Raw genomic sequence first — 17,633 nt, 5'->3', positions numbered from 1 at the left:
TTCTTGGTAGAGTAAAGCGCCCAGCCCGTGGGAGCTGGCATCCACATGTAGAATATAAGGCCGTTGGGGGGCAGTGTACACCAGTATAGGCACTTCAGTAAGAGTCTTTTTTAGATGAGCAAAGGCTTGTTCGCACTCCTTACTCCATCGCAGACCAAAGTCCTCTTTGGGATGTATCGGCCTTGGACTGAGTTTCATTTCTGGCCGCTGTCTTCTGTGGCGCGGGATGGCCCTTGGTCAAATCAGTGAGTGGTCTGGCTATGGTTGCGAATCCGGGCACAAACCTGCGGTACTAATTGCAGAAACCCAGGAAACCTCTCATCTCTCGCAGATTTTGTGGACGGACCAAGACTCCAGGGCTTCCATCTTGGTAGGATCAACCTGCACTCCTTCAGCTGAGACCACATGACCAATATACTTTACACTGGTCTGGCAAAACTGGCACTTTTCTAAGGACACTTTTAGCCCCTGTTGGAGAGGATCCAAAACTTTCAGCAAAATCTGATGGTGTTCTTCTAGGGTCCTTCAAAATACAATTACGTCGTGTAAGTAAACCAGTACCTCAAGTAAGTTCATGTCCCCCACAGTTTTCTCCATCAGACGTTGGAACGTGGCTGGCACTCCCGATATCCCTTGTGGCGTTCGGGTAAACTGGTAAAACCCTAAGGGGCAGATGAAGGCCATCTTCTCCTTGTCTTCGGGTAACATGGGGATCTGATAGTACCCACTCCATAGGTCTAAGACGGAGAACCACTTGCTTCCAACCAGACAGTCAAGAGCCTCATCCACTCGGGGGTGGAGTACCGTCAGGCACTGTTCTGCTGTTTAGCCGCTGGTAGTCAATGCACAGCCGCACATCCTTGTTCTTCCTTCATGCCACTACGATGGGTGATGCATAAGGGCTTCTTGACTCCTGGATGATACCTGCATGCAGCAATTCTTCAAGATGATGCAGAATGTCCTCCACATCAGCAGGTGCTAGCCTTCATGACCTCTCTCGAAAGGGGGTGACATCGTTCAGACGGAAGTGATGCTTTACTCCCTTTGCTTCACCCAAGTTCCAGTCACTGGCGGAAAACACATCTGCTCGCAGGGATAGCTGGTCGCACAGATGATCCTTTTCATGTTCTGACAATGCTGACTACCCAACGTTTATCTTCCTCACATCCAAGGAAGGATATATGCTTCGGGTGCCAGCTGCCTGGGCCACGGAGTCAGCAAGGTGAAACTGTGCAATACTCAGCCCTCCGGTTAGGTGTACTTTCTTGTCTGTGATATTACTGATGGGGACTCTAATGTTTTTCATCCCTTGGCCAGTGTCACTGATCAGAGTGCGTTGGACCATCAGACCTCCGGGCAGTTCTTCACCCTCAGGGGCCTCCATCACTAATCTCTTGTAACTATTTTGTCCTTGGAGGCGCACATGGCCGGGCACTATCACCGTCTGGCCAAGCAATATGTCAGCTTGACTGTGGTTGGGAGTGGTCACATCTCCCACATGCTCGTCAGTTTGGTCTGCCTTTTCCAAGCTCTTCCTGAGGTATGTCTGTTGGCAAGCTGGGTGCATCTTCAGAGATTGTGCAAACTGTGAACCAGCCATTCCATACACATCTTGGCTAGGGTACCAAACAGAGCTGAGTTGGTGCCCATGACTAGGGATACTTCTGGGTTTGGATTCCTCGTGGTGCACACTAATACCAAGGTGGTCAAGGTGGTGTTCACTCCAGCTACTTCCTGACTTAAATGGATCTTCACGCAGGTATACCCCAGATATCGGCAGACTGCATCTCCTACTCCCATCAGATTTAACCCCTCCAAGGGCTCTAAGGGTTGGTGGGCCATATGTTGGCGATAGTGGGGCTCATAGACAACGGTGACTTGGTAACCACTGTCCAGCAATGAGGTAGTCCTTTGCCCTTCCAGGTCAACAGGGATGGTCATGGTAGGCCCTACGAGGCCAGCGGGAATGCCGCGAGGAAGACGGGTTTGAGTTCATAGTCTGTTGCAGGTTGCTGGTAGTGTCTTCTTGGGGTAGCAGAGCCCCCAGACTAAACAGAGGTGGTCCGCTGTGGGACCCTCCTGAGCCTTACATTGATACTTGGTAGTTGGTACTTCAGAGTTTGGTATCCTTATGGGGATGCAGGAGTTTCTTGCAGTGGAGCTTACTCCTGTGGTCGAGGTTCTAGCTGCTCCTCCGCTACAACTTCCTGTGCGTTTCCCGACACTGCTCAGGCTGGAGTTGGTTTCAGTGCATCAAATCAAGCAGCTACTGAGGCATAATCTTGGTCTTGATCACACAGACAAGTTGAGTGTCTGTCATCTCCACATCGATGCCAAAACATTCATGGTGGTAAGGGTGCAGAGGATTGGGTAACATATTCTCGAGGCTCTTGAGCTCGTCAAAACACCTGATGTTCTTGGTCACAAGAGGGAGGAAACACTTCTCTGCTTTACTGCTAATTGGCATTCAGTCTTTCCCTGTTTAGCAGCTGGGCTTGTATTTTCTCTACCAGCTGTTGCAGCTCCTCAATCTGTTTCTGCAGAGAAGTAGCATGGTTGGATGCTGGGATCCTGCCTGGGACAGGGTGGCTCTGGACATTGATATCACTAGTTTCTTCTTCCAATGCCCTTATTGACCTTAATAGTTCTTCATAGGATGGAGGTGTGTCCAGTTTCTCATGCAGTCTCAGTTGCAGAATGGGTAGGCGGCTTCTTTGGCCCCTCTGAGTATCTGCTTCAAACGGCACCGGTTCAGTTGGGAAGTCTCTACTCCTCCTCTATGGTGTGCCAGGCATAGAATTTGCTCAATTCTCACCAGTTAGTCAGACAATTTCTCTCCTGGTGTAAGAGAAGTGGCATGAAACCTCATCATTAAGTCCTCCCCTGGTTCAGTAGTGCCAAACGCTCCTTCCAGTGCGCTCACCACTTGCAAGGAAGTAGGATCCAGACTCAGTGTTCGAGGGGACTGTTCCACCTGTAGTGCAGGTCCATGCAATGCCTCTATTACTCGTCTCCTCTTTTATTAGTCAGACACTTTTCAGTCGTGTAGCATGAGCTGAGTGAGGTTTGCCCACAGTTCATAACCCTCTTCTCCTTTAGGCACAGGTTTTACTCCTGAAAAGGGTCTTAGGCGAGTGTAGGTCCCATGTTCACTAAGTAACGGTGACGGGCATTGTCGCTCCATGGTTACTCTAACTGTTTCAGCCACAGCAGTAGCAATGATGATGACCTCTTTAGTGGGAGTACTGGTTTCGGGGCGCAGAGGTATTCCGGGCCTAGCGTCTAAGTTCCAGACAGGGCAGGTAATCACAGGTTCTCCACCTTGGATCTCAGTGGGCAAAGCTTTACCTGTAAGAGAAACTCCACCATAACAAAGCATATTACATTTGCTATCTTGACCAGGTATACATCCCACACCTTTCACTTTACACGTAATGGGTTCCAAGGTACCAGTCATGGCTAACATTTCATCTGTGGTAATTTGTAAAGGGACCCGGCCTACTATGAAGCAGGCCGCTGGACTGAGCCCTCCAGCTTGTATCCAGTGTAACACATACTCATGTGCCATTTTTTCCCTCTATATATATTTACCCACTAATGTATAAAATAGGGCTCCTGTCTCTATTTTGGGTGAATGCCCCCTGGGATCTTAGCAGTGCCTCCAAGAGTGTAAGGTGTTTCTCCCTTATGTGTCTGAAAGGAGGGGCGGGCAGCAACCTGTAGGAGTCCTGAGCATGGGATACTTACGCCTTACCGCACACATGTGCAAATGACAACCCAGAGGGTGATGAGTGGCCTCTCCCATGAGGACCTATGGCAGCCCTCAGAGTGAACAGTAGGCTCTGTGGGGGATTGAAGGCCCTTTCCAAAGAGCTGGTTAGCCCTGGTGGCTAACATTGATTAGTTGCCACCATAGTTAAATAACCAGCCGCAGACTTATCTCATTTGACTAGCATGACAGCCTTCTTTATAAGACAGAAGTTGTTCGATTAGATTCTTGGTATACACTCATTACATAACATAAACAGCCATCAATAAGCAGGTCAGTTCACATTTGGTAAATAAATACCTAAACATTAACAATTGGATCAGCTGTAATCTAGTCAGTTCACATTTGGTAAAAACATATTTGAATATCATAAATTGGGTCACCTGGGAGTGAGTCCGTTCACATTTGGTAAATAAATAAGTTAATATTAACAATTGGATCAGCTGTAATCTAGTCAGTTCACATTTGGTAAATAAATAAGTGAATATTAACCCCTTAACTGCCATGAGTTTTCCCTCCCAGTGTCACAGCCTTTTTGAGTGATTTCGGTATGTCGCCATTCAGTCCCTTGTAACCTTTCTGTTACATGAGATATCTCAGACAAATTTGGCCCTTTTTCGCCCACATGTAGGCAGTCGCAACGCCACCCAGGAATTCTAGTTTGCTGGGGGTGGGTGGTAAGAGAAAATAACGAAAAAGGGAGAACATTTGGTGTTTTTTTCAGAAAATGCCAATAAAATGTTGCACAAAGAAGCCTTTTTTTTTCTTGTAAGAGCTAGGAACAAATGGTTTGCTGCGCTGAATTCCCCATTTTCCCGGCTTTCAAGAAGAGGTTGAGTGGAGACAAAAGAAACGTATTTCGATATGGTTATCAACCGATTTGTGAGAGGGAGGTGATTTTGGCCTTTTTTTTCCAATAGGACATGCGTGAATAGAATGGAAGAAAAGAGTAGGAAAGCTGAATGGGAAGCCAGAAAGGCATACATTTCTGAAACGTAGACAAAATTCCAAGTTTAGGAAGTGGTGATTTGCGCAGGTCAGGCAACAACTATGTAGGGAAAAATTCCATAGTTTGGGGGAAAAGCGGGAAAATGACAGAAAGAAAAACACAATTTCCGCACATTTCACTCTGGTCACCCACCGAAATATGACACAACAACACATGGCCTACCATCCCGCGTTCCCACAGGTGTCCTGACGAAAACGGTACCTCACATGTGTGGGTGCACCTACCTGGGTGCAAAGGGAAATGCCTAAAACACTGGTAACCCCAAGTCTTTTCGCACAGCAGATTTTCAGGAATTTTGCTCATGTGGACAACCTACAGATTTGGGCCAAGGGTGTCCAAGCCACCAAGGAAAACTGAGAACCCCATGCATTTCTGAAAAGAGGACACCCGTGGGAATCCACAGAGGTCTGACATGCGCAAATCGGCCCAGAATGTATTACCTACAAGCCACGGCAAAGTCCAAAATCTGGTGGAAAAAAACCCCCAATTTCTGCATATTTCACTCTGGTCACCCACCGAAACACACCGCCAACAACACATTGATTACCTTCCCGCTTTCCCAAAGGTGTCTCGACGTAAATGGCACCTCACATGTGTGGTTGCACCTACATGGGCACAAAGGGAAAAGCCTAAAACATTGGTAACCCCCAAGACCAGGGGTTACCAGTGTTTTAGGCTTTTCCCTGTGCACAGCAGATTTTCAAGAATTTTGCTCATGTGGACAAGCTACAAATTTGGTTGGAAATAGGGTGTCCAAGCCACCAAGGAAAAATGGGAACCCCATGCATTTCCGAAAAGAGAACACCCGTGGGAATCCACAGAGGTCTGACGTGCGAAATCGGGCCAGAATCTATTACCCACAAGCCCTGGCCAAGTCCGAAATCTAGCGAAAAACCCCACAATTTCCACACATTTCACTCTGAATACCCACCGAAACACGCCGCCAACAACACATGGCCTACCTTCCCGTGTTTCCACAGGTGTCTCAATGAAAACGGTACCTCACATGTGTGGGTGCACCAACCTAGGTGCAAAGGGAAAAGCCTAAAACACTGGTAATCCCCAAAAGGTTTGGGGAGACAACCTACAGATTTGGGCCTAAGGTGTGGAAACCACCAAGGAAAACGGGGAACCCCATACATTTCTGAAAAGAGGACACCCGTGGGAATCCACAGAGGTCTGACTTGCGCAAATCGGCCCCAAATTTATTACCCACAATCCCCGGCAAAGTTCGAAATTTGGCAGAAAAAACATTTCCCTCATATTTCACTCTGGTCACCCACCGAAACACACCGCCAACAATGCATGGCCTACCTTCCCGCGTTCCCACAGGTGTCCCAACGAATAAGGTACCTCACATGTGTGGGTGCACCTACCTGGGCACAAAGGGAAAAGCCTAAAACGCCAGAAACTCCAAGTCTTTTCGCTCAGCAGATTTTCAGGAATTTTGCTCATGTGGACAACCTACAGATTTGGGTCTATGGTGTCGAAGCCACCAAGGAAAACTCGGAACCCCATGCAGTTCTGAAAAGAGGACTCTTGTGGGTATCCACAGAGGTCTGACTTGCGCCAATCGGCCCAGAAATGTTTACCCACAAGCCCCGGCAAAGTCCAAAATTTGGTGAGAAAACCCTAACTTTCCGCACATTTCACTCTGTTCACCCACCGAAACACGCCGCCAACAACACATGGCCTACCTTCCTGCGTTCCGACAGGTGTCCCGACAAAAACGGTACTTCACATGTGTGGACACACCTACCTGGGCGCAAAAGGAAAAGCCTAAAACACTGGTAACCCAAGTCTTTTCACAAAGCAGATTTTCAGGAATTTTGCTCACGTCGACAACCTACAGATTTGGTCCTAGGGTGTCCAAGCCACCAAGGAAAACTGGGAACCCCATGCATTTTGGAAAAGGGGATACCTGTGGGAATCCACAGAGGTCTGAGTTGTGTGAATAGGCCCAGAATCATTTACCCACAAGCCCCGGCAAAGTCCAAAATTTGGCCAAAAAAACACAATTTCCGCAGATTTCACTCTGGTCACCCACCGAAACACGCTGCCAACAACACATGACCTACCTTACTGCGTTCCCACACGTATCCTGACAAAAACAGTACCTCACATGTGTGGGTGCACCTACCTGGGCGCAAAGGGAAAAGCCTAAAACACTGGTAACACCAAGTCTTTTTGCACAGCAGATTTTCGGGAATTTTACTCATGTGGACAACGTACAAATTTGGGCCTAGGGTGTCCAAGCCACTAAGAAAAATTGGGAACCCCATGCATTTCTGAAAAGAGGATACCCGTGGGAATCCACAGAGGTCTGAGTTGCGCGAATCGGCCCAGAATCTTTTACCCACAAGCCCCAGCAAAGTCCAAAATTTAGCGAAAATAAACACAATTTCCGCACATTTCACTCTGGTCACCCACTGAAACAGGAAGCCAACAACACATGGACTACCTTCCCGCGTTCCTACAGGTGTCCTGACAAAAACGGTACCTCAAATGTGTGGGTGCACCTACCTAGGCGCAAAAGGGAAAAGGCTAAATATATATTTTTTTTGTATTGTTTTGCACCTTCCCTAGGGGCAGATTGGCGCATGTCTGTGCCATCTGCCCTGGGGGGGGGCAAAACGTACTGCCCTAGGCTTGGGGGGAGCTGCAGCAATATTTCTAGTGGCCCTCTCACCCCCCACCCCAAATGGATGGGGGGGCATCTTATGCAGCCCTCCCTGGAGTCAGATGGCCCTTCCTAGGAGCAGATATCTGCCCCTGGGGGGGGGGGCTGCATGAGATACCCCCCTTCATTTTAGGGTGGGGGGAGAGGGCCACCCCCCATTCCACTACAATGTTCCCTGGTGGTCTAGGGTGCCCATCAGCCCCCCTCAATGATTGCATACACTTCTGACATTTTTATTTTGTTTACCCAACTGCCCTCCCTGGGGTCAGGGGTCCCTTCCAAGGAGCAGATATCTGCCCCCAGGGGGGGGGCTGCATGAGATGCCACCCCTTCATTTTGGGTGGGGGTGTCGATCCAGAAAAACAGACACCCCTCGATCATGGGGAAATGTACTTTGTTGGCCGAAGACCAACCGTCTCATGCTCTTAGTGTTAGTAATACATAATCATAAGCTTGACCGAAGTGCGACCAATTTAAGGTGAGAGAAATCGCCATCTTGTTTTCTCTAATGTTGGCTTATTGCTGTCTGTTCTAAATGCTTCGCTGACTTCATATTCTGCTTTACCAGTGTGCAATGCAAAGCCAAGGGAAATATGCTGAAACATAACGTAGCAACCCTGATAGAAATACCCGGTCTCCAACCGCACGCTATCCTTGAAAGAGGGCAGCGAGGCATCCTAATCAGCCCACAGGTGCCAGTGTGTCTCGAAAACACAGTGAAAATACTCGGAACAAACATTAAATTGCTTGAATCATGTTCTTCTTTGCGGCCCCCCTTCTCGAGCCCTGTAGAGTCCTGGAGAGCGAGTTGACCCCCAGGACCCAAATAGAAACTAGCAGATAGGAAGGCCTGGAATGTGGCTCTACCCCCCACATGCAGCTTGCAGAAGCATTCTGTTCTTTTCAACAAAGACTTAGGTCTGCAGCCTTACAAAATTGCAAACTGTTGCTAAAACAAATGTTTGAGATGTCATACTCGTCACGATTGTCAATCATCGTGCTCAGTTCAAAGGAGATATGCAAGGGGCAGTTTTTGATGTGACAATACTGATGGTAAGATGTTATTTTTGTATATATGTAACTGATGTTTGTGTCTCGCTCTCTTGCGTCTCCCGAGGTCTGTTTGACACACCTCGCGGGGCGTGAGACCAGTTGGCCAACTGAGACTATTTACTATGCAATAAGCCCTAGCTTTTGGAAATACAACCTTGTGTCTGGCATATCAGTTCATGTGTGGTGACTGTGCCTTGTTTCCACATTCGAGGGTCCCTCATGGGCCCCTTCAAGATGGCGCCCGAATAGGGACCCTCCCCCACTTGTTCCATCGGGTACGTTGCAAAATAAGGAAGGCGGTAAGAACGGCGAATACGGGAGCGATCGAGCCGGGATCAAGAGGTGTTCGGGGCGCCCCTGCGTAAGCGATGAGACTCCTTTCTGCAGATCTGCACACAGCTGATCCCTGATCGACGTGCCCGGCCAGTGAACAAGGAGGCGAGGGTCCCGAAACGAGGCAGAGCTGAGATACGCAGACACAACGTCATTGGTTGCGTCAGTATACGGACGAATTTTGTCTTGGAAAGACAAATTGACTGATCAGGTGAGTCGTGCCCTGATTCATAAGTAATCCTGATATTGGTTGAGAGTTGATTTTGCAAAATCAAACACCCAGAGTAAGTTTGATTAACCAAGGGTAAGGTTAAAACATGCCTGGGGTATTGTCCACCCTAGCAGGGTTTTTCTGCTGCGGCGCACAATCTTTGGAGACTGGCCAGGTTGCACCTGCGGGGGGAACGCCGGCTTATGATATGTATGTGAAATATGGTGTGGAAGCGATAATGTTTTGTGAAATTTGGCATAAGCAAACCAGAAAGCAGGAAGATCTTCAGTGGCCGAGGAATGGGAGTTTTGAGATGGACCGCATAGATAACCTGGAAAAGGTTTTGATAAGTAAAAAAACACGCCCGTAGCACTCGATATCCTTAGAGATTGGAGGAGGGAAGCGATGGTCCGATTTAGAAGTAGAGAGAAACATGCACGCAGGCATAAATCGAAATCAGAAAAGGAGGAGGAGGAGTGCTTGAGGAAAGCAAATAAACGCGACCAGTTAAATATCGAGAAAATATATCCACAAAAGAGTTAACCTCATCAGACGAATTGATAAATAAAATATTAACTGAAACGAAACAAGGCCCGAGAATAGAAACTAAAAAGACTACGTTAGTAGCTGCTGCTCAGCCCCTCCCAACCCCAGCACAGCCACAGGCTGCATCAGTAACCACGCCGCCCACTAGTCAGCCCGCCCCGAGTGTTTTGCAATTACCACAGCCCCAACAGACATCTCTCGCTCACACTGTCCCCTCCGCACCTCCTGCCTAAGAGGGTGTCTCCGTCCCGACTGCTCCCCCAATAAGCGAACTTGAACAAAGTGAATGTGTGAGAGTGATCCGCAGCGCGATCAGCAAGGAGAGAAAGCGAGAGTTGCAAGAGCAGGCGGAAATGTATATAGACGGGAATGATGAGGCGGCCACGCTAGCGTGGATGTATGATTTCAGGAGAAGCAATGAAAGACAGGTATTGTTGGAATGCATGGGGGAATATTTGTCGACACAATGGAAAAAGTTAATTGGGAAGCTGCCGCCACAACGATTGTTGGATTTGAATGCATTAGCCCGTTGTAGATAGAGAGATGAAGAAAGAAAAGAGCATGTGGACCGACTTTTTGAACTTAAGAATGAACTTGATGAACAATATTCTGAAGTACTTGTCACACCGGGGTATAGTAGGAAAGATATTGAGAGGGGTAGGAAAGAAACGCTACCCAATAAGCAGCAGCGATTCCTGCCTCCACCAGGGCAGACAGGTGATAGACAACGGCTAAAAGTATGCATACGAGAGGCGTTAAAATGGATGACAGACCCTAGTATTCCTGCGATGGAAATACATGGAATATTTGATGAATATTCTCTACCGTTGAAAAGGAAAGCATTACAGACAATGGTTGAATATCTGATAAACAGGGATATAAGCAAGGAGAGAGCCAGCCGCCCCGAGACAATGGCAGTATATAAGAGGGCATTGGAACGAGGGACGGGAGAAACGGCCTTATCCTTCGATCTTGGAATATTGTTGCATTTGAGAGAAGGGGGAGGAACAGTGAGCACGGTATTTCCTATGGGGTAAGTGCCCCCTACCTTTGTACCAAAGGTAGAGATTCCTGCGGTAGGCACCGCTCCAGCTCAGATAACTCCAGCACATTACACAGCCCAATATGTGCACGTCCCTTTCTCTAGACAGGAAGTAAATAACACAAAGCAAACGATCCCTGATATACGAAAGAACCCAGCAGGCTTCTATAAAGAAGTATAGTCTTTATTGCAATCATCAGTGTTCACTATGAGTGATATAGATCTAATATTCCCAGTAATCCTGCCAGTGGATATATGGAAACGGATAAGGAAGGTAGATGATGAGAAGGCCTACGGCGCCACTTGGGCAAATTTAATGCAGGAGGATAGAAATAAAGAAGTAGGCGCGAAACCGGGGCCGAATATGACGGCATTACCAGCACGAATAGTACAAAAATTGAAAGAATTTGTCCCAGAGAAAAGAATTCAATGGGACAAATTGACTACGTGTGTTCAAGGGAAGGACGAGTTGGCTACAGATCATTTTAATAGATTTGAGGAAGTATTTACAGACTTCAGTGGGCAGGATGTGAGCACGGAAGCGGGAAAAAGGTTATTTGTGGGCAAATATGTGAGAGGATTAATGCTCCCAATTCAAAACTTAATAATGACATCAGAAAGTGCATGGCAAGCGAAAAAGTTAGGAGAAGTATTACACATGGCCCAGCATTATGAAAATCGAGTGAATTCAGAGAAAGAGAAGGAAGCGAAGGAAAGAACAAATTTGAAAACAAGGGTGTTACTCCAGCAAGTAACAGGACACAACAGGGGAAGGGGAAATGCACAGAGCAGGAGTAATTTGAATATGCACGGAGCGCCCTTGGGATTAAATCAATGTGCGTATTGCAGAGAGGAAGGACACTGGCGAGCGCAATGTCCACATTTACAAAATAGAGGTGGGTACGGTCAGAGAAGACAGCACAGAGGGCACCCAGGAACAAATGGCCACAACAGAAACCATATGCAGCAGCACCAGAATAGTCAAGGGAATGGAGCACAGAATCAAGGCCAGGCTCTGAATCAAACTACTTTTACCCAGAATCAAAATCATCAGGGTATGCAAAATGGAAATAGAGGAAGAAGCGGGAACATTTTTGATACTCAAATGGGTGCATACTACAATAATAACAGTGATTACACTTCAGATGATGTGTTGTTACCCCAATAGGACAGCCCAAGACAGGGGTTGGAACAAGTATCTATTCCCGTGAATCAGAAAGGACCCTATGTAGAAATGAAAGTTGGGAATGAAGAGCATAGATTCCTCATAGATACGGGGGCACAAAAGTGCTTGATAGACCATCACTTAGTTCCAGAGATACCACTGTCAGGGCATAAGAATATTTCAGTAGGGTTCGCAGGTACCCCAGTGATTAATCTAGTGTCCCAACCAGTAGCCGTAACATTAGGCCCATTCACTGAGTACTGTCCATTCCTGTTAACAAAGAATTGTGGGGAGAATCTTTTGGGATTGAACTTATTGAAAAAATTGAGTGCAGTTATTCACTGTACACCAGATGGAGTGTTTTTAACTATTTCACCACAGAATGTACCAGTGTCAGAATTTTTGTCCAAACCTTTGCCAGGAGAATTGAGTGATGTGCCAACTTGTATATGGGCAATTGATGATAATGATGTGGGATGCTTGAAGATAGAGCCAGTGAAGATTACATTGAAAGAGGGAGTAACATTGCCACGTATTCCACAGTATAACATTTCAGCAGACGGAGAGAAAGGATTGAAAGTATTGTGTTTGATTTGGTAAAATTGGGAGTGAATGAAGAGATTACAGGCAGCATATGTAACAGCCCCATTCTTCCGGTGTATATGAAAGGAGGTAATGAGGTACAATATTGTTTCATAATTGATTTGCGCGCACTAAACAAGGTAGTAGATCCCCAATTCCCATTGGTTCCGGATGTTACAACATTTTTGACAATGATCCCAGCTTCCGCAAAGTATTTAGCGTTATTGATTTGAAAAATGCCTTCTTCAGTATTCCAGTACACAAAGAAAGTAGATATCTGTTTGCTTTCACACTAGGAGGGCGATCGTTTACTTTCACGCACATTCCCCAAGGCTACACAGAAAGCCCTAGCATCTATAGCAGAGCATTAAAAGAACAACTAGATATGCTAGAGCTACCAACAGGTTGTGTATTGCTACAATGTATAGACGATCTGTTGATCGCAGCAGAGACAGAGGAGATTTGTAAAGAGAGTACTACTTTACTATTAACACACTTAGCAGCGCATGGCCACAAAGCCAGTTTAAAAAAGTTTCAGTATTGTCGAAAGGAAGTGGCTTATTTGGGTTACTTACTTTCGAAAGAAGGGAGAAGACTAACGCCGGAGAGAATAGAGAGCATTTATGGTATGCCTATTCCAAAAACACAAAAAGGAGTCAGAGCTATAATAGGCATGGCTTCTTATTGTTGGCAATGGATAGTGAATTTTGCCTTAATTGTGAAGCCGATGGTGGAGTTGACAAAGAAAGATGTTGTGATGCCCTTGCAGTGGAATGAAGAATGTCAGAGAGCATTTGACCTGCTAAAAACTGAATTGTGTTCTGCTCCAGTTTTAGGGACACCAAATTATGAAAAGATTTTTAAAGTGTTTGTGCATGAGAATGACGGCTGCGCGTTGGCACTTCTAACACAGGAACAAGGTGGAAGAAATAGGCCATGCGGCTATTTTTCTTCTGCGCTGGACCCTGTAGTGCGCGCACTACCACGATGTTTGCGAGCTGTTGCAGCGGCTTCTGCGTCAGTGAAACAAACAGAAGGGATGGTATTGGGGCACACCTTAATTTTGATGGTGCCACATGCCATAGACGTTCTACTCAATAGAACGCAGACGCAACACCTCACCTCTGCTAGATTGACTAGATATGAAATTGTGTTGTTTGCACCCCACATCCAAATTACCAGGTGTAGCGCTTAGAATCAAGCAGAATTAATGCCAATGCCCGGGGAAAACCTTCGTGGAAATGAATCACCCCCCCATGATTGTTTAATGGTTACTGAGGAAGAAACAAAAGGGAGAATTGATTTAAGTGATACCGCACTAAAAGAACCAGATGGAGAACTGTTTTGTGAAGGTTCCTGCTTTAAATTACCTGACGGCACTTCAACTGCCGCATATGCCATCACCACGTTAAAGAGTATTGTGGAGAGCAAAAGAATCCCTTACAACTCTGCACAAGCGGCAGAAATAATAGCATTAACCAGAGCTTGTGAGATAGCTGAGAATCTGAGCGTGAATATATATACTGACAGTCAGTACGCCTTTGGCGTGGTTCATAACTTTGGCCGACTCTGGGCTGAGAGAGGTTTCCTAACATCACATGAGGCTAGAATCCAACATGGCCCTTTGATTGTACGATTGCTGTCTGCCCTCACGTGTCCAAAGCACCTAGCAATAATGAAATGCGAGGCGCACAAAAAGGTAAAATGTAAAGTGGGAGAGGAAAACGCGTTTGCAGACAGAATTGCAAAATAAACAACCAATGATATGAATACAAAGATGTTTACAGTACAGTCTGAAGAGGTGCCCTGCATGATAGAGAATGGAATTGCTACTGTCAAAGAGATGCAGGCGGAATCCACTGTTGATAAAATCCAAGGGTGGGCTGAGGGCTCTGCAGAATTAGATCTGGAGGGTTGTTGGGCGGACAAGAAGAGCGGGAATTGCATGTTGCCAAATGCCTATGTAAATGCAATGGTCACAATGGCTCACAGCCCCACTCATAACTGTGCAAAGAAAATAATTCAACATCTAGACACAGTTTGGGAAAATCCACTCATAAAAAAGAATGCTGAGAGGTTGGTACAGAATTGTATCACGTGCCTACAACACAATGTGGGGAAGGGAACAGTGACTCCAACAGGCAGTTTTGGCCCTCCCTCTATGCCATTTGGGGTGACCCATTTTGATTTCATAGAAATGGAGAGATGCCAAAACTTGAAGTATGTCCTAGTGGTTATATGTGCATTCAGCAAATGGGTGGAAGCATATCCATTGAAAGACTGCACTGCTATAAGCACGGCGAAAGTGATGTTAAAGGAATATTTCTCCCGTTTTGGCCTGCCCCGTGTCATATGGTCAGATAATGGTCCGCATTTTGTAGGTGCAGTAGTAGTACTACAGATTTGTGCAGGTCTCCAGATCGATAAGCAATTCCATTGTTCGAGACATCCGATGTCGGCCGGTCTTATTGAACGCCACAATGGAATCCTGAAATCTAAGATTAGCAAGATATGTACAGGAAGCAAGTTAATTTGGGTAGATGTGTTACCAATAGCACTATTATGCATGCAAACATCTGTGCAGGCGAGAACTGGGCTCTCCCCATATGAGATAGTCATGGGGAGACCGGCGAATGTTTGGTGTGCACCTCAGCCGTAGAAACTGAACAAAGTTGAATACCCAGTGCTCAGCATTTATTGTAATCTCCTGATTCAAAAATTGCGTTTGATTCATCAGCAGGTGCAGGAGGCGCTACCGATCAGATATACTGGCCCGGGACACGCATTGGAGCCAGGTGACTGGGTGCCGCTTAAACATTTTGAACGAAAAACATTGTTGGCACCCAGGTGGCGTGGTCCCTATTTGATACTCCTGACAACGCAGACAGCCATTCGTGTGGATGGGCGTAAAGCGTGGATCCACGCCACCCATGCAAAAAAGGTGCCGTCACCATCTGAAAAACTGACTGATCAAGGCGATCGGAAAGAAACAGCGGTTCCAGAAACGAAAGAAACAATTGCCAGTTCTTTGCCACAGAAACTGCCTGATTCTGAAACAAAGCCTGATGAGATTGCCATAAAAGAGGAAGGGCAAAGAATGCCCCAACGTTGACCAGCAGATTCTGCATCACTGCTGGCCGACACCAAGCGAATACCTCTGTGGCGCCCACCATCCTCTGTTGTGCCACAGCCTGCATCACGGCCTGGGTGCCCATCATCATCTGTCATTGCGCCCCAGGCTGACTCCAAGCTTGAGTCTGGAAGTGCACCCGCACTATTCGTTGATGACACGGTAGCAGGAGCAAGGCGGTACAATCTACAAAGTCGGAAAAAGGAGTGATCAAATCTTCGTTTCATCAATCTTTTGTTGCCTCTGTTTCCTATTCTCGAATGAAGTAGGAATCGGAGGCCTAGAGGAGAGCAACGTGAGGGTTGTGCAAGTCAGACAGCCCAGAAGCAAGACTCCTCGGTGCTAACATCAAATCCATGTGTCCTGAACCCGAGCGGACAAGCGGGGCGCACATGGTACAGAAGGCAATTGATAACTGCTCTGAAGTTCTTTAAGCAGTATACTAACGCATAAGAGATCTTGCCCAACGTGTAAGCAATCCAGGCTGCTGAGAACTGGCAGAATAGACAGTTGACATTTATCGAACTCCTTAACATTCGGACGAGTGCCACGAGGAGAGATATCCACGACGAGAATCGCTGAGGAAGAAGGAGCGTGAGAGAAGATGCCAGAACTAGCTTTTGTCCCCTCCTGCACCATTGCTGACAATGCTGATAATGAATCAAACATAGAAACTGAAAGATTGCATAAAACCAGCTACCGAAAGAATTGCATGCTGACCTTGATGATAATCATGTGCATAATGAGCATAATGGCCCCAGTAATAACAGCCCTGGTACTGTGGTATTTAGAGGAGATGCACCCTTTAGAAATTATCTTACCAATTAGGAACATCTCCACCACCGAAAGCCCTGTTTATGTAATTACTTACACTCTGTCCCCAATGGAAGAGAGACATAGAAAGGGTTATGGAAATAATACATTACTGCAAATTATGAACATGACACATTCAATTTTGAAAAAGAACAACTGTTGGGTGTGTGCTCATTTGCCACAGCATGGTGGCAAAGGAATAGATTGGTACGTGAAGCCACTGACATTAAGGTCTGCATGCAGTGCATCTCTAAGTACATTGTATTATGGAAAATGGAATAAAAGTGAAACGGGTCAATTAGATAGCACAAGCATGAATGAATTTGAAGAAATTATTATGAGACCCATAGGTTGCTCAATATTTCATAAAGCACGAATGATAACACCAAAAGCTACGCCCAAACCAATGCCACAAGACAGACTGTCTCCACCAGAAAAGTCATCTGTGATCGTATTTTGCATAAGATCAGAAGGAAATAAAGATGCAGTGCCCCCCTCTTACACAGTAAACTACAGCCCACGTTCTGTTCCTTTATGTTTAAAAAAGAAGGGCTCCTATTTTGTAGGGACATTCACTAGATGTATAAATACAGCGATTATTAGTAGGGAAGTAGAGCCAGTGTATGTAGGTGACCCGGTGTATTTCATATGTGGAGATAAAGCGTATCCTTGGTTACCTAGAAACTGGGGAGGTACATGCTATTTAGGACTGCTGTTCCCAGGAGTGTTTTTCTTAGAAACAACAGACATAGCCAAACTATCTAGACCTAGGCCATGAAGAAGTAATGAAGACGGATTAATAGCAGTAGATTTAGCAAAATCCTTTATACCATTTTTGGCCCAAGCAATAAACTCCTATAATATTCGACGATTATCCAGAATCTTAGAAAAAACAATAAACAGAACAACAGATATATTATACAACATGACATTGGAGGAGAAAGGGGTTAGATTGATGACACTGCAGAACAGAATGGCTCTTGATGTAATCCTGGTTGATCGTGGTGGTGTTTGCAAAATCATGGGATCAGCGTGCTGTGTATTTGTAAACGACTCCTCTCCCACCTTTTTTTTAAGCATTGCTGGGCGCGGATCGGGAGCAGAGCGCTCGGTTCGCGCTCAGAAATGCCACTGGACCACCAGGGATCTGTTTGTGAGGTGGGGGCAGAGGGGGCTGCTTACAGTAAGCAGCCCTCTCCCTCTCTGGCCCCCAAGGCATGGGGCCACGCCTACGGATGGGTGATCATCTGCCCCCAGGGAATGGGGTGAAAAAAATCAAAAAGTAAAATCAGATGTAATG

The sequence above is a fragment of the Ambystoma mexicanum genome, chromosome 6q, assembly GCF_040938575.1.
Source record: "Ambystoma mexicanum isolate Mex_15411 chromosome 6q, UKY_AmexF1_1, whole genome shotgun sequence".
Lineage (NCBI taxonomy): Eukaryota > Metazoa > Chordata > Amphibia > Caudata > Ambystomatidae > Ambystoma > Ambystoma mexicanum.
The sequence above is the reverse complement of the archived record's forward strand: the minus strand, read 5'-3'. Positions refer to the sequence as shown.